A 7,188-nucleotide genomic window follows, 5' to 3' on the forward strand; every position below is an offset into this window, starting at 1 on the left:
GAAATTGATAGGTGTTCATGTGTGTGGATCAAGGACGCACTCTTAAAAATAATGGTTCTTTATTGGCGCCGTACCTTTAACATCCATGGAATCTTCCAATTGCACAAAAGGTTCTTTATAATGGAAGTATCTTCAGATTATTAATGTGTTCAGATTATTCAAATATTTTTCACTCAATAAAATGGTTGTTTTTAGAACTTTTCACTGAAAGGTTCTTTGAGGAAACCCAAAATGGTTCTTATATGGCATCACTGTGAAAACCCCCTTTTGGAACACTTATTTTTAAGAGCGCAGGTGGGAATTCAGTGGGATAATTTGAGTAAGAGATGAGAGTAAGATGTGTAAGATCCTTACATTTGATGCTGACTACCTTAGAAAGGTAACGGCATCATGACGTTGAAAGGCTGCAGCTTGGATGTCACACAATTCAGAATAAACAGACTGGCTTGTATGGATTTGGATGTGTGGAACTGGATGCCTGAGGATTTCTCAGAGTTTCTATAGGTATGCTACACTCACATAAGATAAGGGTTATTATACAAATCAAAGAATAGCGTTCATTTGTAGCTGAGAAACAAAAAAGAGAAGAATTGAAATATCATACAATTGTGACTATTGAGATGTTGTTTTTCAAGGATGGCTTTGTGCGTCCATGCTACAAGCACAATAAAAGGCATTGTGTTTATGTCTATCTGAGAAACAAAAATTTAAAAGAATGGAAATATTATCATAATTTTTAAGGCAAGATACAATCTGATTGCAAGAACACTGGCACACTTTCAAAGAGGAAGTTTCCACAATGTGATGAGGTTAAAAGTGAGTGATTTTGTTTAATATTGCCCATATGAAGTCAGCAATATGTATCCAGTAATTGTTTCAGTGTGACAATAGATGTTTCATAACCTAAATCACGTCACTGATGCAATCTGTTACTATTGGGGTCAAACTTAAATATTATGTAATAGTTCCATGTGGTTCCTGGAAATCTTTCTAGCCATTAATCAAAATAATCTGGGTAAACCAGGCAAATCCTTTATATTTATATAAGTCTTTCAAAAACACCACAACTTTGCCTGCAATTATTAAATTAGCTTTTTTAGTCATTTCACCCTAATATTTAACCATGCATCTTACCTTATTCTGGATTTCTTTTGTTATTTATTTGCAATGAATAAATAAATATATAGTAACACACTATTTTTATTTTGTGCATTTTTATACATTTTGTAGAGTACAGGTACATTTTGTGCTCTATAACAGTATAAAGGTTTCAAATTAATTATTAAACATTGCATCAAGTATAGCCTAGTTATTTTTTAACTTTATTTTCATGTGTTGATTTGTTAAAGCACCTCTTGCCCACATAAAACTTGTATCTGAGAGCATAAAATAACAGAAGTTAGACTGATAGACTGTTTGTCAAACTTGTTTATTTTTGCTATGCAAATAAATTGCGTTTTCTCATGAAAGATGCGGATGGAAACCAAGCAGCCTTATTCCCAATGGGATTACAGGCCTCTTTAAGAGCCTCCCATAATGTGCAGGGTCTTAGTGGCAGACCATTATTTTCCATGGAGAAGGGAAACACAAATAAGGAAGAGTCAATAGATCATTAGAATACAGTAATGCCACAATCACTCAGAATTAGGCCTATGTAATAAAATGTACATCTAACAGTTCATTTAAATTAGACCTATTAGAAATAAGGATAAGAATAGCCACTTAGGATGTTAGTATGGCATCCTAAATCATTTTCATGTTTATTATAGTTTCTCAAGCTTATATGTTTAACATTATTGGAAAATAATGAAATAACCATTGTTCGCTTATTAATAGAAACATTGCGTAAGAGTGCTTATGTATGTCGTGCTGTTCGGTTTGTTGCGAGGACAATAGTTTAGTTATGATTTATTATTATTATTATTATGATCATCATCATAGCTTTGCGTTATGCTGTAACATAATCACCTTTTGGACAGTATGATTTCCACAGAGGAATAATCTAAATAAATATGTTTGAGTTATGTTTCCGGGGTATTCAGAGTGCACCATTTTGTGAGGCTTTTTTTTTTTTTTTTTTTAATGTTAGTTTGGTGGATAGATGGGGGAATTAACGTTAGTCTGCCGTTGGTCATAGTTCTCAAGGTGCAACATGCAGGGTGTTGTGCCGTTTTGCAGCAACTTGACCTGACGGCGACCTTCATGCAGCTTCTACCTGAATAGGCCTACCAGAGACGAAGAAGCGTAAGATTTCAGCTGTGATTTGTAAAACAGGAACGAGACGATGTAGAACTGTTATTCAGCTACATTGCAAACATTGCATTCGACATTCTCTGTTGCTGACATAGTGACTGATTCGAGACCAGTGACTCGTGTCCGCCAGGCAGATGCATTGAACTTTATGCAAAAACTCAAACCACAAGAACCACCATTTCCGGCTGTAAGGCACACGACTGGAGCTTTCTCGTGGGAACTTGTTCGACACTTTACCTCTTGACTTTCTCATATTCACACACTTGTGTGGCTGTCTAGATGTGTGTTCATCACGAAACCTCTACTGTCGCCTCTGCATGTAGCCTAGTCATCATGTAAAACACCATTCAAAACACCAGGACATTTGTGGAAATGCAAAAAATATCAAAATCTTTATTTTTAATCAGAATAATGATCAGTTCAGAATAGTTACAGGCAGCCTATAATGTGAACTGGTTTAAGTCTAGAGGTTGTAAAAGTATAAAGCGAATGAGCGAGAGGAAATGTGAATGAACCTGAATGAAGGAAAATTAGGCTACATGAAAACATTCACATGAAATACACATAATCTCAAGATAGTTGAGCACAGTGTTTCTTTTCCTGGTGTTCAACGGTCAACGATTCATTTTTGACGTTTGGCTTCCATCTAGTGGCAATTACAGCAAAACACCATGTTCGAATTTCCTGATATCAAAATAATGATTGATAATGATGTCAAACTTGTCACCTCAGTTAAATTCACTTATCCAATGAGCTTGGACCTGTGCAGGAAAACTTCAGTTGTTTCATTTTCTACAAATGTTCGTATAAAACGCATGCAAGCTCGACTCTGGTAATAAATGTCAAAACTCCTCGATAGTTCAACGACTAAAAACATTTTGTTCACCAGATCATCATTATGGGTCGTAATTTTATTGCATAGTAACAAAATGTCATGGACTTTACAGAATAAAAACAACTTATTAACATGTTTATAAGGTAAACCTTAAAATCAATGTAACTCGAGAATGTGTTGATGATAGTTTGTGAATAGTTTTTATTCAATGCAACAAGAACAAAACGTAAAATTTAAAGCCATTTATAAAATTTAATATTTTCCTAATAAAATAAATATTAGCAAAATGTAGGCCTGTTGTTTTTCACATTCCAAAATATCATTCTGCGAAAGAAAAACAACAACAAAATAAAACATAAAATACAGTAACTCTTGAGTAAATACAATGATGCATACATAGTTATGACTAAAGTAGCATTCTGCTGCACATCATGCCTAACTACTCCTTTTATCCTTATATTTACAGTATAGCGTTATTGGCTCAGAGTGCATTTTAACAAGTACTCAGTTTGGCCAAGGGATGTCACTATTGGAGCACTTTACACTGTATAACCGCAACCCAATAACTCTGCAAACAGGCCAGAGAGACAAACATATGTCTACTGGATGACAGAATCCACCCAGGACACCCTCCCTTTTATTTAGTGCACACAAACCTCATGCTTTCTAAGACAGGTCTTTTAGAACAGCATTATTTATATAGTGAGCATCCCGTATGCTATACTTAAAACCTGGAATATTCAGTGATAGCCTATTTAAGAATGATTTTTTTCAGTTCTCTTCATGACCTAATATTCATTCATCAGAAATGAAAAGTAAGTGTGGAAAAATGTTGTTCCAAACCTGTATGAGTTTCTTTCTTTTACACAAAATAAGATATTTTAAAGAATGTTGGTAACCAGACAGTTGACGGCACCCATTGACTTCTATAGTATGGAACTATGGAAGTCAATGGGTGCCGTCGTCAACTGTCTGGTGGTTACCAACATTCTTTAAAATATCTTCTGTTGGGATCAACAGAAGATAGAAACTTATATTTGGAACAACTTGAGGGTGAGTTGAGTAAGTAATGACAAAATTTGGGTGAACTGTCCCTTTAACTGAATGAGACTTCACATGCAGAGTTGCAGTTTAGCTTGGGGGTGGAGTTGGGGTGTCATTGGGGTGTTGTGGACTCGCATGAAAACGTAACAAATTCCCAAAACCCGAAAGAAATGCTACACAATGCAAGAGAGGGGGCCGCACATTCTTTTCAATGTAAAGGGGAAGCCATTCTTGGAATGACACATAAAAGCACAGTTAATTTACAACCTCTCCCCGCCCTCAACGCACCCTCCTCCCCATTTATCCAATCACACAGAGGGTGTTGTCGGTGTGTGAGCCAATAATGGCCAAGCGCTTGCCCTTTGAAACACGACCATGATAAATGATTGTATGTCAGTCTTGTGTGAAGAGGAACCATGTAAGGGGGGTGAGACAGAACAGACCAAAACACAAATCATTTCCTTTACTCCGGCCCTAGTTAATTATTCTTCAGCATCATCAACATGCTGATTAATGCACATATTACTCTTAAACAGTACCCTATTACATTTGCCGTTACAATAATCTGTATCATAATAGGTTATTAAAAAGTCAAGTAAAATGAACATCTTAATCAAAGGTTAAGATTAATGCAACAGCAAAATATATTAGATTTTTTTTGTGTGTTATTGTTGCCGCTTTTGTTGCTGTAGGCTATTATTTATTGATTTATTTACTGGTGATTTTTTTTTATATTATTTATAAATATATTTTAATTTGATGTGTTATTGAAACAATAAGATTTTTTTTTATAAAAAATATATTAAATATATTAAATAAAAAAAATTATATGCGTTTTTTTATAAATCCTTCAGGCAATAATAATTGTAATTCCATCGTGTTTTTGTATTAATTTGGTTAGAAAATAAGCAACAGCTGTTATCTATATGGCATCACTGTCACTGAGCACAACATTATTATATCACTGCATTGGCTTTTAGTTCTTCCTACCATATCTTTATAACTCTTCACCACTTCACAGATACTAGCTGTGAATGAGAGTACTGAACATTGCCTAACATCTCTTTCTCTCTCTGTTATCTTCTCTTATCCTGTTTGACTCTGATGAGAGACTTCAACTATCCCTTGACAATAGATACTCATAATTGTGGCAATGGTTGTAGCATAAAACATGATACACTGACCCTTCGGTCAATACAAATAGTATAGGTTGTAAGCACAATGAACTTTACAAATTAGCATGATGAGAAAACTGAAACATTACACTGTAAAAAGTGAATAGTTGGATCAACTTAAAAAAATTAATTCAATTGGTAACACCTAAAGAAATTGTTTCTCAACTTAAATGATCACGTTTTATCATGAAAAACGTGATAATTTAAGTTGAGAAAACTTAATTTCTTTAGGTGTTACCAATTGAAGTAATTTTTTTAAGTTGATCCAACTATTCACTTTTTACAGTGTATAAACTATCAAGGTTTCTTGTCCTCAGAGCTTCTATGTGTTTTGTCTTACTGTACCAAAACAATTTGGTTGATTTTAAGCCAGCGAAGAACAAAACAGATGCATTGAGAAACAATCAAACTGTCATGGGAAGACATACAAATGAACAGCTATTTTTTTTTTTTTTTTTTTTTGCTGAATGATGGGATTGATTTCTCACATACTGGCTGCACATAAACACTATCCAAGAGACTAGCCAGTCTGTGCTTTTCTTGGGTAGCAAATTAAAAAGTAAAGTAGCTTTCAAAAGTAGCAAAAACTCCTTCTAAAGCTATTTGCTGATTTTCTTAACCAGACTTCGGGCCAATTTGTAAATTTGTATCAGGTTCCATGGATGACAAATAATCAGCAAATACTCCTTCTAAAGCTTATAGTTAATATTTGCTTATTTTCTTAACCAGACTTGGGGCCAATTTGTACCAGGTTCCATGGGGATCAATCGTAATCTTATCTTCTGTGCAGAGTCCATTGGGGTAATGTGAGCTCAGTGTAAAGGTTAGACTGTTGTGAATTCAATATCAGCAAAACGCGTCCCCCATATTGTCCATTGTAGGTAGGCTACTGTACGGCTAAAGACGATCTGAGTGCATAGTGATATAATTCAGTTTCTTTAGATAAGATGAATGAATAGTGAAAAACAGAAATCAATCAGCAGTTGGTTGGATAGAAAAACCTACAGCAGTTTTGGTTTTCAACGTGTTTCCTGTCAAAAGTGGTCTTGCTGCTTCAGCTGGTAAATAGGGGCTTGGAGGAGAGGCCTGAATTTAAAGGGATAGTTCACCAAAATATTCTAAATTTTGTCATTACTTTCTCACCCTCAAGTTGTTCCAAACCTGTATGACTTTCTTTCTTCTTCTGAATACAAAAGAAGATATTTTATGTTGGTAATCAAACAGTTGACGGCAGCCATTGACTTCCATAGTAAAAAAAAAAAAAATACTATGGAAGTCAATGTTTACCGTCAACTGGTTACTAACATTCTTCAAAAAATCATCTTTTGTGTTCAACAGAAGAAAGAAACTCATACAGGTTTGGAACAATGTGAGGGTGAGTAAATTATGACAGAATTCTCTTTTTGAGTGCACTATCCCTTTAAAGCAAGCCTATCAGATGATCAACAGGGCAGGAAGTAAAGACCTACTTGGTTTATTAGAGTGTGTCATAAAAAATCGTTCTGTTAAAGATTTAATAAACTTTATTGACCATATTCATCTTAAGTTGTTTGATTTTAAAAACCACAGCAGGAACTCATTAATTTAGCAATGACCTTGAGACTGGTGGACAGATGGCAGGTTCCAGGGAGAAACTGGAAGGACTTTGATTTGCTTTGTGGCTTTACTGTATAGAACAGATTTTGTTTTTTTAACAAATAACATAATAATGTGAGCAAGTTTTATAAATTTGTGTGTATGACAAAACAATGTGTGCTATAATTGGTGAGACTGTTTTTAACCAATATGGACTTAGTAAGTGATTCAAATTTAATAATAATAATAATAATAATGAACATTTCAACGGATTAAGAGTTTCTTGCGAAACACATCAACAGATCA

At 34.5% G+C, this 7,188-nt stretch overlaps 1 protein-coding gene across 1 annotated transcript in view; it reads right to left on the minus strand.

Annotated features, from left to right (window-relative positions):
- LOC307146748 (oxoeicosanoid receptor 1-like) overlaps window positions 1-7,188 on the minus strand; it is a 424,896-nt gene that overhangs the window by 280,307 nt on the left and 137,401 nt on the right. The gene's annotated exons all lie outside the window — the stretch shown is intronic.

Source organism: Squalius cephalus (assembly GCF_949319135.1).
Source record: "Squalius cephalus genome assembly, chromosome: 19".
NCBI classification, from domain to species: Eukaryota; Metazoa; Chordata; class Actinopteri; order Cypriniformes; family Leuciscidae; genus Squalius; species Squalius cephalus.